Genomic DNA, 16,754 nt, shown 5'->3' with positions numbered 1-16,754 from the left:
GTCAGGTTCCATCCTTGTGTCTTGGATCTTAGGGTACGAGCACATAGGATAGAAGAAACAATCCCTCTGAACTTTCTTCTCGAGGGGTTTCAGCCTCAAAGGAGACTAGTGCATATTGTAGGAAAGCGATTGTTCTTAGCAGACAAATGCCACTCATAGTTGCATTAGGTGACCTGTTCGGCTCACTGGATTCAGCTGAATCGAGAGCTCAGCCCTGTCAGGGAGAACTTTTGCTCTCCTCAGGTTGGTGCTTTGCCATGGCATAAGCACCCTCCTTCCCAGTGAGCAGTCATCACAAGTTAATGATCTCCCACAATCTACCCCTCCTGCTGGTTCTTTTAACAGGACAGGTAGGGATGCACCTTCCCTTACCTGTTTTCTTTACTCTATTGGTTGTTCTGAGAGGTGCAAGGCATACAGAGAGAATTCCAAAGAGTTTGTCTTTTTTGGAATTCAGCTACAAAAGTTAGTATCTCGAGATTGATCCTCGGATTAGGTTGTCATACACTTGAGTAGTTGATAAAAGTTTCATTAGGTCCAGTCAAATCTTCCTTCAAGGAGAGGAAATCGTGAGTTTCGCACCTCGGAAAAACTCAAGGGTTGTGTTTAGATACAAATACACTCAATTTTCATTCAGCAGGTCTTTTTGCCAATTCGTCAGCACATTGATCTCTGGAATAGGACCGCAGCTTCCCCTGTGAATAACCTTCACTGTTTGAGGCCCTTGGTCTTCCAGGAGAGACCAGGGTTTTTGTAGGACCGCCGTATTCCTTCCTTGTAATGGTGTTATTGACTAGATGAATACCTTTTCTCTGGACAAGGAGTTCATTTAGTTTCAAGACGCCCAATTGAGCTGGCTTTCCCCTCTGCTGCCGTGACAGGAATGATTCTTCTTTACCAATCTTAGGTCTCACAATGTTTCTCGTTGCCACAAAGGGTATTCCCTCTCACAACAAGAGACATCAAGTCTGGAGGACACTGCTATTGTTTCCCTCCAGGCAGTCCCCTATGAGTTTTCATCCCTACCCAGCACTAATCAGCAACCTGTGGGAAATTCTGGTGCTAAGAAAAGGGACATTGTCTTAATTCGTACTGCCAGTGTTGTAAGTCCCGAAGTTGTTTTGACCCTTAGGAACAAACCTGTATTCGGTTCTGCCTCTCTCTTTGGGAGTGGTGTATACCGTGGCAGTCAAGGAATGTGCCAAGGCATTTGCTTACCCTCCAGGTGAGGCCTAAAGTCTCAGGCTGCAAAGGATTAGTTAAAAAGCGCCTTTGTTCTGTTCTGAGACAGTGCATATACATGTTTCTCTGTCAACCTTCTTTCTAATGGGGAAGAAGGAAGAACGTTGTTGAAGAACGTTCATACAGGCGTTCTCCTACTGCTGGTGCTTGAAAGATGAGTTGTCTGTCAAGTCTCTGGACTTGGTATCTTTCAAGAGAAGTACCTGATTTCTTCTGGGTCTCAGCCATCTTCCATAGATCTTCTGCCTCTCCTGTGATCTCATTTTGGGAGCAGCCAATTCAGCTAAGAGATAGTCATCTTTGGTATCCTGTTGTCGTCATAGAAGCCTTGCTTCAGACAAGCTTTGCCTTTACTCTATTCATTAGAGAATGATGGAGGTCTGCCTTTAGTCCTTAATCCTTTTGCTCTCTTGAATGACAAGGAAAGAATTAGGCTGGTGCTCAGTCAACAGAATCCTTTGAATATATGTATACAGTGGTACCTCGAGATACGAAATTAATCCGTTCCGAGGCGCCCTTCGTATCATGAGGTTTTCGTATCTGTGACCACATTTTACATGTAAAATGGCTAATCCGTTCCAAGCCCTCCAAAAACACCCTAGTAAATTTCATAATAAAGCTAAATTGACCTATAACCATGAAATACTACAACAAATTGGACCATTCAATACCTAACATAATAACGTAATGCTAATTACCTGTAAATAAAGTGTACATATTAGTGTACATGGTATACAAGAAATACTGTACGTATGTAGTAAAATGTGGAAGCTTACCTTTCGAGTGAGGCTATCTCCAAAAGTGGCGGCAGAGGAGGAGGACAAACGGCAGATACGTACGTACATATGTGTACACTTAACTTTACGAAACATAAAAAAAATGTAAGGAAAACTAAACTAAAATTTACGAAACACATTAACAAAACTGTAACACTTAACTTTACAAAAAACTAAACTTAAACATTTTTTTTTGTCTTTTTTTTATTTTTGTAATTTTTTTACTTTTTTATACTTTACGTAAGTTTTTTTTTTTTTTTTGTTTTTTTTTTTTTTTTTTTTTACAAAATTTCAACTTCATCACCACTTTCAACTTTCTGTTTATTATCACTTGGTTCTTCCTTTTTGCTTACTCCTGCTAATGCTAAAGGCCTCTTTAAAAAAATAACTATCTAAGGAAGATTGCTTCTGCCTACTTTTCACAATGTTCCTGAAACGACTCGGGCAAACGTCATCCAACTGCACAAGCATACGACCTGTGTGAGCCTTTTCGGGGTGTCTTTTTTTCTATAAACGATTGCACTTTATGAAAAGCGGCTAGAACATCCTTAATTTCTGCCGTTGTCATAGGGTCGCCCTCCTCCTCCTCCTCGCCGCTGCTAGAGAACTCCTCTTCAACGACGTTATGTTGCATGGCCTCCAACTCCTTCAGGTCATCCGTCGTAAGCTCCTCTTAGTGCTCCTCGAGAAGGTCGTTGATGTCGTCCTCGTCGACGACCAGCCCCATGGACTTGCCGAGTGCAACGATCTCGTCAAGATCTGGTTGCAAAACAGTTTCAGGATCATCAACTGTTTCTGAATCTGCAGCACCAGCTTCGCCCACGTCGAATCCCTCGAAGTCTTGGGCAGATACGGCATCAGGCCAGAGTTTCCTCCACGAGGAATTCAAGGTTCACCTCGAAACCTCCTGCCAAGCTTGGTCGATGAGTCGGATGCATATGACGATGTCGAAATGCTCCTTCCAAAATTCACGCAAGGTGAGGTTTGTGGTATCGGTGATGTCGAAACATCTCTTGAAAAGATGTTTTGTGTACAGCTTCTTAAAGTTCGATATCACTTGCTGGTCCATGGGCTGGAGGAGAGGGGTGGTGATAGGCGGAAGATAAAGAATCTTGATGAAGGAATACTCCACTAGGATATCTTCCTCGAGGATAGGAGGGTGGGGAGGGGCATTGTCCAACACCAGCAGACATTTCAGGGGGAGGCGCTTCTCTTCCAAGAATTTCTTCACTGTCGGGCCGAAACACAGATTTACCCACTCCGTGAACAAAAGCCTCGTTACCCAGGCTTTTGCATTAGCCCTCCACATCACTGGAAGCTTCTCCTTAAGCACTTTGTGGGCCTTGAAGGCTCGAGGAATCTCGGAATGATACACCAGTAGGGGCTTTACCTTGCAATCCCCACTGGCGTTCGAACAAAGTGCGAGCGTAAGCCTGTCTTTCATAGGCTTATGCCCGGGTAGCTTCTTCTCTTCCTCCGTGATGTACGTCCGACGAGGCATTTTTTTCCAAAAAAGGCCAGTCTCATCACAGTTGAAGACTTGCTGAGAACTGTAGCTTTCCTTGGTCATCATCTCGTCGAACGTCTTTTTAAAGGCTTCGGCCACTTTCGTGTCTGAGCTGGCAGCCTCCCCATGCCGCACCACTGAATGGATGCCAGTCTGTTTACAAAATTTCTCGAACCACCCATGCGAAGCCTTGAACTCTGGGGTTGGCGCTGAAGTCCCTTCCCCTCCGTTGTCTTCCGCCTGGGCCATCAAATTGCCGAAAATAGCGCTGGCCTTGTGGGAGATTGCCGTCTCCGTTATCGTATCACCAGCGATTTCTTTGTCTTTTATCCAGACAAGAAGCAGCCATTCCATCTCGTCGTGCACGTGGGTCCTCTTGCTGGACAAAATAGTGATGCCCTTGGAGGTTGTAGCTGCTTTGATGACATCCTTCTGCTTAAGGATGGTGCCTATTGTCGACGGATTTCGGCCGTATTCCTTGGCGATCACACTCAATCGCATACCAGCTTCATACTTCTTGATAATCTCCATCTTTGTCTCCAAAGAGAGCATTCGCTTCTTTCCGTGAATTTCAACTTTCTTGGGACCCATGACTACGTATATACTGTACGTAATTTATGTATAAGTAGAATAAAGTTTTCACACAACACGATAAAGTACGTATGCTGCAACGAAATCACTAATGAATGTACGTTACTAAACGAAATCATTAGACCGAACGAATACCGCGTGCGTACAATAACGATGCTGCCACCGAGTGGCCGTGGCACGCCGCTACGTACATAGATGCATCATGGGAGGGATGCTGACCAATAGGAGAGAAGGATCTCATGGCGGTGACTAGCATCAGGAACCAATGGGAGAGCAGGAGGATGGTGGCGAGTCTACTCAGTTGGCGGCGCGTGAGTTTCAAAATTGTTATCGGTGGTTCGGGCGAATCTCGGACTTTACAGAAACCTTTCGTATCTTGAAAACTTTTCGTATGTAGAGCCGTTAAATTTTTCGTATTAGCTTTCGTATCATGAGTTTTTCATAAGTAGAGCCTTTTGTATCTTGAGGTACCACTACTTTTATATTCTCCTCATGACCTGCATCTATTATCGGATGCACTGACCAAGTAATAGACAGCCTTCCGGGCCTCCCAAGAGTTTCAGGACTGATTTTGAGGTACCCAGTGGTGTTGTTAAGCAACAACACCACAGTAGTGGCATTTATCACAAAACAAGAGGGTTGCATTTCCTTTCTGTTGGGGTTAACATCAGGTGCTTGAGGACAACTGTTGTGCACTTGATAGCTCAATCAGCCAAACACATTTCAAGATTCAGTGTACTAGCAAGCAACTTGACCTCCAGAGTCGAGTGAGGGGCAGGATATTGCTTTCTAACAGAGATTGTCCATCTTATTATTGTTTCTCTTCTGTCGAGGGTTAACTACAAATGGTGAACCTTACTGTATGGCCATCTCAGAGACCTTAGGTTTCTGGGTGTCATTTGACTGTTGTTTAGAGTTCCTGTCTCATGCCTCGTGAGAATCACCAAATAGAGATATGTTTCAGTTGACTCAATATCTTTCTGTTTACCCCCCCCCCCCCCCCCCTCCAGTACAACAGAAGTCTGTAAGTCTTTTGCTTCATCACACCTGACCCATGGGCCACTGCGATGACTCAGAACGTCTTTTTCAGACAAACTCGACTGTTTTTGTCTTCTCTCTTCATTTTCTGTTTGTAAGTGTTCAACAAACATTGTTCACACCGAATTAAAAATAAATGACGGAAGACTTTGCCTGTCACCCGACCTGCCAACTCTACTTCCAGGGCAACGAGAGGTTCCTCCCTGACCCAACCTTCAACACCAGTGACAAGAGTGGTTCCTAAGGCAGTACAATCCCTGTGTCTTCATGGATGAAGGACTATCCAGCTTTTCTTGCAAGCATAGGCTATCTTGCCGAGCAGCAACAGAAATAGCTGGATAACTCTTTCAGTCCTCTGTAACATTCCAGGGATCGCAGCTGTCTTTGCTGGTTGGTGCCATTGATGGGACTTTTTCTCTGGTCAGAATTGAGCGTTACTTTTCTCTGGTTCAACTGTGAAAGACGTAGGTCCTCATTGCCCTAGTCTTTCACATAAGTAGTATTGTTTTTCCTCAGTAGAGATTCTAATGCTTATGAGAAACTTCTCTGTGTTGCCATCACAGAGACCTCAGGTCTCTAGATGGCATTTGACTCCCATTTAGGGTGGACATACCCTTGCAACATCATCAGACAGAGATTTGTTTTTCAAGACCCCATCTCTTCTCTCTCTGGCATTGACGAAGAGGATGGATGATTTGCATGGATCTTCTTCAGTATCACCCTTTAAAAGGTGGGTATCAAGGTCTCGACTCTGTCTCAGATGTCGTAGTGAACTCCAAATCACTTTGCATTTGTTTACAGGTTCAGGTCCTTCATGAGCTCCTGCACCTTGGAGTTTGTAATTGATGATCCAGATCAATTGTTATTTTGTCCTATTAGCATGTTGCTGAACCTTTCGAAGACTTGACATCCTTGACATGGCCATCAATAACCTTTCTCTAGTACTGACTCACCAAGGAAGAAGTGGCTAAGGACACGTCTTTCTCCTATTTTTGCGAGAAGATTGGGAGGAGGTTCTCTGCAGCTGGCAATGATGTCACCTGCACGTTTTCCCTGAGTGCACGGTACCAGTGGCTTAGTCTTTTCCTCACATCCGAAAAAATATAATTTTTAATAAAAGTAAATTGTATTTTTCCTAACTATACAAACCTGAGGGCTTTTACACTAATGCTTACCCCATGCCATCCCTCAAAAGCAAAGTGGAATGTTAACATCCAGGCAAGTGGGTCTCCCCGCCTACCAGACGGTAGTTACTGCCTAACGACCTTGTTCAAGAGTTTTAACGGCCGTGTTCCAGCTTCGCCATTAGCAATTCCTATTGTAACGGACTTCAGGTTTGTATAGTTGGGAAAAATACTATTTACTTTTAAAAATTGTGATTTTTTACATATTCAAGAACCAGCATTAAGCACTTTATCTGGTGGAATAATAATAACAACAGATTTTGCTATTTTCCTTTAAGATCAAAGATATCTCGTTACATATTACTTTCATATCTCAAAATACAGGCACTTAATACCCACACATTTTTTGAGCAGAAAAAATTAAAAAAACTACAATATTTTATTTAGTTTTTTCTTCTGTATTGTGCCCTCTTACTCATCATGCTAATAATGCTGTATCTGATCAAAACAGACAAATAAAAATGAAGACACATCACTTAAATCAGAAGAGGAGAGGAAGGTTCGTTTACCTGGCAAAATCATCTATCGCTTCGTCAACAACTATCGTAACATGATTGTGCCAACCCCTGCAACTGCTCCTCACTCTGCAGATCTTAGATTTGCTACATTTAAGTACATCACTTTGTTTTCTTTCCATTCTGCAGTGTATTCTTTCAGTTCTATATAAACTGAAGGTATCCTTATTATATTGTATAATATTTATATGCAGTATATAACTGCAGTATTCTTTCAAGAAATGCTCGATTTCAGTTGAACAGTATATGGAACTATTGAAAAAAAAATCAGTGTAACTTTCTGTATTTTTTATTCTTTGTTGCCGAGATATCACGATCAACTTTAAAAGGGAAAAAAGAAGGGGTGAACCCTGCATTGATGAAGAATGACTATTTTCAGAGGCTGGACACTAGTCAGGGGGAGCAGGTAACATTATTATACAGATGGTTCACTTTTGGAAGATGGAAGAGCAGGAAGCGGGGTAACTGTGTATCAGAATGGAGATGAGGTGTACATACTCTCTGTCATTGCGATCATCACCTCGTAGGGGGTTAGTGCTCTCAGTGCACCTCATGCGGTTCACTGTAGACATTACTAAAGGTTCTTTGCAGTATGCCTTTGGCCCCTAGCTGCAACCCCTGTTTGTTCCTTTTACTGCTCCCCCTTTCATATTCTCTTTCTTCCTTCTTACTCTCCACTCCTCTCTCTCAGTGCCATTTTGCTAGGTGAGACGTTCCCCCCGCAGTTTGATTAATCAACAGATATCACGGGTTTAACATACGTCTGGAAATTGAAAAATATCTAGAAGTGTTTGTGAACTGTCAGTGATAAGATTAGTGTGAAAATAGTAGGATAAAGCGTCTACTAAGTTAGTTTATCAAGTGAAATACTGTAAATCAGATCAAGATGGCAGTAAGTTCCAACTGTGGAAAAAAATGGCGAAATTTAGCATGTTTAGCAGATTTGCAATACGATGAGGTAGCAGGAAGGGAGCTGGCATTTCTCATCTATGAGGTCAACAACAGCCCTAACCAAAAAGATACAAAAGCATTCATAGACATATTAGAAGGATATGATCCTTCAAACCGAAACAAATCAACAGAAAACATCTTGAAAATAATTGAAGAAGTTCCAAATAAAATCCAAGTGGTCAAGAGACTCATAAAGAAAATTTACATCAGTCAACATATTCCGACAAAGAAAATGAATAAGGTGAACATTGTGAATATCCTAATTGATGCAATAGTTAATCCACAAAACCTGATCAGAAAAGGTTCTGCATGCAACATTCCAACGCATCCTCAATGTGCTGAAGTAATGCAAGATATGAGTAAGGATACCAGAATAGTTTGCTCAACATGTCTATCATGGATAGACAATGTTATTAAATCAAGACTTTATGTACAAATAGTTGAGGATGAAGAAGAAGAGGAAGAGGAAGAAGAAGAAGAGGAAAACGGAAGAGAAGTAAATAAAACTGAAATGACAGAAAAAAATAAGGAAAACAAAGAACAAGATAAAAGTATGGATGCAGAGATACTCATTGATACTACATATGAGGCAATCAAGCAGCATACATACGAAGAAATAAATCACGACATGACAACACAAAAGAAAATCCCAAAGAGGCTCTACCCAGATCTGCACACTGATGGGAAAGAGGAAAAAATAGACAAGAAAGACAAAGTCTGCAACCTTTTGAAAAGAGGCAATTGCAGATTCGGAGAAAGATGTTACTACAAACATCCCAAGGTATGTCACAACTATGAAATTTATGGTAAGTGTGCATACCTAGACGGCTATGAGGATGACTGCAGAGATCTACATCCAAAAATATGCAAAAACCTAAAAGAAGGAAAAGGATGTAAGTTCGACAAAAAATGTAAATATATGCACCCTGTAGCCATGAATCAAAATCAATTAAATAATCAATCAAATAATAAAATCCAAAATAAGAAAGAAAGAAATAAAGAGAGGAACAAAGAATATGAGGTGCAGGACAAAAGCAAGCCATCACCGCGATATGGAGTGTCAGCAAAGAATTTCCAAGCATCAGCTCCAAGATACAGCTCAAGAGGTAAATACTGTATTTACGATGCAAGAGGATACTGCAGGTACGGAGAAAATTGCAGATTCAGACACAAAATGAATAATTGTGATGAAGGAAGATCAAATATTATGGAAAAGTTGGATTTTTTAATGACAGAATTTCTGGAAATGAAGAAAAGAACAACATACCAGAACAGGAAAGAGACATGGGAAAATCCTTATTATTACCCATATTAAATGAAGGAGAAAACATGCAAACCATCATAGTGATGAATGCGCAGGGCTTAGTTACGAGTAACTCAAAAAGAAAAATAGAGTACTTAGAAGAACTAACCCAAATTGAAAAGAAAATAGATATAATGAATAAAAGTGAAACCTGGTATTCCCAAGAGACTGGGAATGACTATCAAATAAAAGGGTTCCAAACTTATAGATCAGATAGAAAAAAATAGGAATCAAGGGGGAACTGCGATATATGGGAAAGACAAAAAACAAGGAAAAATATATGAGAAATGTAGTAACTCAGATTGTGAACTAATAGTGGTAGAATTTGAATCTGAAAAATTAATGAACATAGTAATATATAGACCCCCCTAATACTAAAGAGTTTGACACAATAATAGAAAAATTGGATGATATATGTAGAAATCACAAGGACTGGACTATTCTCCTATCCGGAGACTTTAACTTTCCTTTCGTAGGCTGGAAAGAACGAACAGGAGATTGTGGTCGTATTTATACATATAAAAAAAGAGAGTAATAGTAGTGCAGAAGATAAGAGGCAATTGAAAAGCTATTAGATATGCTACTAGAACACAACATTCAACAAATAAATCACCTGCCAACAAGAAAGGAAATTACTTTAGACCTAGTATTTGTGAACGAGGTGAATTATAATAGTTTATAATGCGAGTATTTCAGACCATAATGTCAGAATTAACAGTCCATTCCAAAGCAAGTGAAAACAGAGATAAGCAAGAAATGAAAAAGTGGGAAGGATATGGAAAATACAACTTCTACAGTAAAAATATAAAATGGTCAGAAATAAATGAAGAATTAAACAAGATTGGGATAACATTTTTATAAGTGATGATATAAAGGAAATACGGAGATATTATATAAAATATTAGAGAAAATAATGGATAAATATATACCGAAGAAGAAAAGTAAACATCAGTCATGCGTACCAAGAGACAGAAGGATCTTGTTCCAGAAAATAAGAAAGTGGAAAAAAGGTCTTGCAAAAGAAAAAAATGCATGGAAAGTGATAGAACTAAAAAGTAAGATAGAAAATGCAGAAAAAAAGATTATACAATCAAAAGAAAATGAAAAACGGGACTTGGAAGAAAATACCCTGTTAAATATCAAGCAAAACCCCAAACTATTATACTCGTATGCAAAAAAGATTAATAAAAGAAGAATAGAAATAGGCCCTCTAAGAATTGAAGGGAGATTAACGAATGAAAAAAAGGAAATATGCAACATATTGGCAGAACGATATAAGAGAGAATTCACCCCTAGAATTGATAATGAAGATAATGATATAGAAGTAAGGGATGAAAATAGTAAATATTTAGCAGACATAGATATTAAGGAAGCTGATATTGTGCAGGCTATTAATGAAATTAAAAATGGAGCTGCAGCAGGGCCTGATGGTGTCCCTGCTATTTTGTTAAAGAAAGTAGTTCATTCTATTGCAAAGCCACTTGCAATATTATTAAGACAAAGTGTAGATACAGGCAAGATTTATAATGAGCACAAATTAGCATATATTACCCCTACTTTCAAAAGTGCATCAAGACTAGAGGCAAGTAATTATAGGCCTGTGAGTCTAACATCACATATCATGAAAGTGTATGAAAGGGTAATGAAGAAAAATATGAAACATTTAATAAAAAATCATTTGTTTAATATAGGACAACACGGTTTCATACCCGGAAAAAGTACACAAACCCAACTGTTAGTCCACCGTGAGAACATATACAAAAATATGAAAAGCGGAAATGAAACAGATGTGGTTTACCTAGACTTTGCAAAAGCTTTTGACAAGGTAGATCATAATATATTAGCGAAGAAAATTAGAAAGCATAATATAGTGGATAAAGTAGGATGATGGTTAAAAGAATTCTTACACAACAGAAAACAGATAGTTATTGCAAACGATGAGAAATCGGATGAAGATAAGGTAATGTCTGGTGTGCCACAAGGTACGGTGTTAGCTGCATTACTGTTTATTGTGATTGCAGACATAGACAGTAATGTTAAGGACTCGGTAGTGAGTAGTTTCGCCGATGACACAAGAATAAGTAGAGAAATTACTTGTGATGAAGATAGGAAAGCGCTACAAAGAGACCTTAACAAAGTATATGATTGGGCAGAGGCAAATAGGATGGTATTTAACTCTGATAAATTTGAATCAATAAATTATGGAGCAGAGAAGGAAAGCTATACGCATATAGGGGACCTAATAATGAGACAATCACAAATAAGGAAGCAGTTAAAGACCTTGGTGTGATGATGAATAGGAACATGTTATGCAATGATCAAATAGCAATTCTATTGGCAAAATGTAAAGCAAAAATGGGAATGTTGTTACGGCACTTCAAAACAAGAAAAGCTGAACACATGATTATGCTTTATAAAACATATGTTCGTAGTCCACTTGAATATTGCAGTATGATATGGTGCCCATACTATCAAAAGGATATTGCACAGATAGAGAGTGTACAAAGGTCCTTTACAGCTAGAATAGAAGAAGTTAAGGATCTTGACTACTGGGAAAGACTACAATCCTTAAAATTATATAGTCTAGAAAGGAGAAGAGAACGCTACACGATAATTCAGGCATGGAAACAGATAGAAGAAACAGCCGAAAACATCATGGAGCTAAAAATATCAGAAAGAGCAAGCAGAGGTAGATTAATAGTGCCCAAAACTATACCAGGAAAAATAAGGAAAGCACACAGGACATTTATCCACTACGCACCAGCATCGATAATGCAGAGTATATTCAATGCGTTGCCAGCTCATCTGAGGAACACATGTGGAGTGAGCGTTGATGTGTATAAGAATAAGCTCAACAAATATCTAAGCTGCATCCTAGACCATCCAAGATTGGAAGATGCAAAATATACCGGAAGATGTACTAGCAACTCTCTGGTAGACATTAGAGGTGCCTCACACTGAGGGACCTGGGGCAACCCGAACAAGATGTAAGGTCTGTAAGGACTCTCTTCTAACAATTGATTCATAGTGCAACTTCGAGGTTTTCTTCCTGTTACGCCTTTCAAAGTTTTTACTGTCAATTTCTGTTTCAGTGTTTAATGACCTCGTAGGTCCTAGTACTTGGGCTTTGGCCTAAATTCTATATTCAGTTTAATTACGATTGTCTGATGGATGCTCCATATTACGGTCAGAACTTCTAGGTATTACAGCTGCACTGAGTGTCATAAAAAGGAGTAAGGACAATGCCATAATAGCTACAGATAGCCTGAGTGCCCTGCAACCACTAATACCAAGAAAAATGTAATCAAATATCATAGTGAGAAGAACTTTAGCCCTGCTATCACAGATCAGACGAGCAGACAGAATGGTCGCATTTAGTCGGGTGCCTTCACACATTGGAGTCATAGGCAATGAGAGAGCTGATGAGCTTGCTAAAGAAGGTGCAAGGAAGGAGAGAGTAGACTATAAATTGGCACCATCCCTGAATATGGTGAAGGAATCAGTTGGAATGGAAACAATACAAAGACAATGAGAGAATAGGGAGGCCCAAAGAAACATTCATCAATAAGAAAATACCTTTAAATTACTGAAGGAAAACCAAATGACTACAAACTTTGCAGACTGGAGAGCAGTAGAAACTACACAACGTGTAGCAAACTAAAGATGCAGATACGATACCTTTGGGAGGTACTGCCAGTTGTCAGTGTAAAGAGAATACGCATTACAGACCATAGGGAGACAGACTGAGTGAAGTTGACCTCCTCAAGCATTTTCTACAACCTAGTGTGCTGAAAAGGTGTTTGACTACTCATCTAATAGATATGTATATACGTACTATGTTGTGCACAAGCTAAATTGTAGTACATTATTATTCTGCAGCTACCTGTTAGCATCATTAAAATTGTTTCTAATTTTTTTCTGTATAACGTTGTTATACAATTTTTATATGTTGATCTCAGCTAAATGTAATTCTTTCAGTTAAATAATTATTTGCATATTGTGCATTAACTAAATTGTATTACATCTTGTTCTGCAGGTACCTGTTAGCACCATTCAAACTGTTGTATTTCTACATTTTTATATAACTTTTACATAAATTTTTGTGTTGACCTCATCTAAATGTTACACATTCTGCCAGGTAATTATTTGAAGTTTTACCATAATATAAAGTAACAACTTGCACATTAATTACTCTGAGTATACCACATGCTACTCCGTAGCAATTGTGTTCCTCGACAGAAGCCTGATAAAATATATATCTTTTACAGCAGCAATTAAAATTATTTTCTTAAAATCCAGTATATTCAAAAGTTGCATACTTTCTAATATTTACGACAAATTTTGCAGTGCAATCTTTTAATGACTAATTCCCACTTACCACATTGTAATTCCCTGAGAGGTAAAGTTGTCTGTAAGCATTTATATTTTGTAATACTATATTTTGTAATAATTCATCAGCCCTGATGAATGACGTTTGTTCATAGTAATCAAGAGGTTTTTTCCCAATACCATACCAAGTCTGGGTTGCATGTTGTGCTGTACTTTGTAGGTTTTTTGCATAATAAATTGTTTCTCTTCTTTGTCGCATCTTGCTTCACTTAAATCATTGGCATCTCAATTCCACTGCATATATGTGTGTATATATTGTGACAAAGTGCCAAGTATCTGGTTACTACACTTACCATTCATTAATTGTTACCTCACAACAGCCAGACACCTGAACCTTCATCACAGGTACTAAACGACTGAATACTCTAAAGGCAACAGTGATCCCTTAAACAACTTACTACTTACCAGTACTACAAAAAATCAGACCTAGTTCATCAAAACAGGTGTGAGGTAATCTCAGGTAAATAAATTAATTAAAGGGCATCACTCCATCAACAACTTTAAAAGTCTAAGTATTTCCCTGATTTCAGAAGTCTAAGTACTTCCCTGGTTCTAACTCACTTCAAGTAAATTGAAGGAAAACAGTTCAATTACCACTTTATGTTTCTACCTAAATTTGATTATAATTATATTGGTAAAAAAGGAAACACTTTATAAAAATTTTAAATACAAAAATTTATTATCAAGCTCAAAATTTATAAGTGAAATTCACAATATCAGGGAAATTACTGTTACTTGAAAACAAATCAAAGTTTAATTAATTTTGAATTAAATTAAGTAAAATTAAATCAAAATTAATTTATCACAAAATCAAGAAAATTTATTAATTCGAAATTCAGAAGTGTTAGGCAATTATTAAAATTTGGAAATTAATCCACAAGTGCTAAACAACAATGAAACTTGAAAGGAATTTTAAGTAAATGGAAATTAATTCACAAGTATTAAATTCAATTAAATGTGCAACGATTAATTAATGAAAATAATTAAGTCAATCAAATTGTGAATGTAAATGAAAACACAGAAAAATGTGGAAAATATCAAAATTGTAAAAAGTATTAATCACACAGAATATAAAATAAAAACACACACTTCAATAAGCAAATGGATAAATGCACAATAATCACTTCAATAAGAAAAATGAATAAATGCACAAAAGAAAAAATAACTTCAAATGAAACAAAAACAAAACACAAAAATTTGCAATGTGTAAAAATTTAAACCTGTTTCATGAAACACTGTAACTATTAGTTGCAACTAATAAAAATATAACACACATTACCTTGGTACCAATTTTCTTTCTGTTGCAGCTAGTTCAAAAAATTCACCAATTCACAATATTTCACAAAAGATAAGGCACCGTTACACACTTGTACAATGTTTGTTCAGATTCCACAAAAAGCACTAAATAATACTAAATAACTCTTAGAAATCCAAAATCTAAAAGTTACGAGTGACCAATTACGTTAATATGAAATCAAAAGTGACATGCGAGAGAAAGAGGGGAGATCAAAACGCCAGGAATTCAAAATCTGTAATGACTGTTTTTGCTCTCTCCTTGTATGGGCAACTTCAAGAGACTGACGGGCTCAAAACATTTTGGACGTGAAAGATGGTGCAATCTTTCTAGAAGCTTTTAATATGACATAACTTTACAGAAAAATCGTGAAATCTGCACATGGTTATCGACAAAGAAGTACGCGTCTGAAACAGACTCGAGCGAGCAAGTATGACTGACATGTTATAAAAACAACATGGAGACCGCGAGCTTCCTTAATCTCAAAGCGATGACAAGTATTGGAAACAATTTCTATCTTGGAATGGGCAAAGTTGATCTCTCTCTCTTTACATTCTACATTATATATTAACCCTTAAACGCCGGAGCGGTAAATAAAAAAATGACTCCCGTGTGCCGGAGGGGTTTGAGAGAGAGCGCGTAAGCGGAAAAAATATTTTTTTCAAAAAATCACAGCGCGCTTAGTTTTCAAGATTAAGAGTTCATTTTTGGCTCCTTTTTTTCTCATTGCTTGAAGTTTAGTATGCAACCATCAGAAATGAAAAAAATTATCATTATCATATATAAATAATGCGATATATGATAGCGCAAAAACGAAATTTCATATATAATTGTATTCAAATCGCGCTGTGCGCAAAACGGTTGAAGGTAACAAGTTACTTTTTTTTTCGTTGTAATGTACACTAAATTTCAATCATTTTGGTATATAACAAATTGTAAAACGATAAAAGCAACACAGAGAAAATATTATCACAAAATAATGCATGAATTCGTAACGCGCTTACGTAAACATATTTTTTTCAAAAATTCACCATAAATCTAAATATTGTCCTAGAGACTTCCAATATGTTTCAGAATGAAGACAAATTATTGAATATTACTATACTGTAAGAATATTAGCTTACAAATGCAGTTTTCGACCATATCTGACGAGCTAAAGTTGACCGAATGTCGAATTTTTTTATATGCAATTATTTCGGAAATAAGAAAAGCTACAACTTTCAAATATTTTTCTTTTTATTCTACATGAAATTGCGCACATTTTCATATATAAAACTCTATGAAATGCCTAATATGAAACGGAGCAAATATTCCGAGAATGGGACTTACGCATTTCGGAGATTTGTGGCGGAGAATCCGCGCGCGGAGGGAAGGAAAGTTTTTTTTAAAAATTCACCATAAATTTAAATATTGTGCTAGAGACTTCGAATTTGTTTCACGATGAAGATAAATGACTGAATATTACTAGACTGTAAGAGTTTTATCTTACAATTGCGTTTTTCGACCATTTCGGTAGAGTCAAATTTGACCGAACGTGGTTTTTTTTCTATTTATCGTGATTTATATGCAAATATTTCGAAAATGAGAATAGCTACAACCTTCAACTATTTATTGTTGTATTATACATGAAATTGCGCACATTTTCATATATAAAACGTTATGTAACGGCTAATTTAAAATGGTGCAAACATTACCACAATCGCATGTATGATTATTTTCGGAAGAGTTACCGCGCGGACGTAAGGAAAAAGTTTTTTCATAAATTCACCATAAATCGAAATATTGTGCTAGAGACTTCCAATTAGTTGCAAAATTAAGTTAAATGATTGAATATTACTTAAATATAAGAGTTTTAGCTTACAATTGCGTTTTTCGACCATTTCGGTAGAGTCAAAGTTGACCGAAGGTTGAAATTTTGGCACTTATCGTTATTTATATGAAAATATCTTAAAACTGATAAAAGC

General features: G+C 37.7%; 1 protein-coding gene across 1 annotated transcript in view; it reads left to right on the top strand.

Annotated features, from left to right (window-relative positions):
- The window catches only part of LOC135202384 (GATOR1 complex protein NPRL3-like), a 138,458-nt gene extending 123,452 nt beyond the window's left edge, over positions 1 to 15,006 (top strand). Inside the window, exon 11 of the transcript XR_010311726.1 lies at positions 6,790 to 15,006. The gene's annotated coding sequence lies outside the window, so the exon portion shown is untranslated. The remainder of the gene's footprint in view (positions 1 to 6,789) is intronic.
- The last annotated feature ends 1,748 nt before the right edge of the window (positions 15,007 to 16,754 follow it).

Source organism: Macrobrachium nipponense, chromosome 30 (assembly GCF_015104395.2).
Source record: "Macrobrachium nipponense isolate FS-2020 chromosome 30, ASM1510439v2, whole genome shotgun sequence".
NCBI lineage: Eukaryota > Metazoa > Arthropoda > Malacostraca > Decapoda > Palaemonidae > Macrobrachium > Macrobrachium nipponense.
The sequence above is the reverse complement of the archived record's forward strand: the minus strand, read 5'-3'. Positions and strand labels throughout refer to the sequence as shown.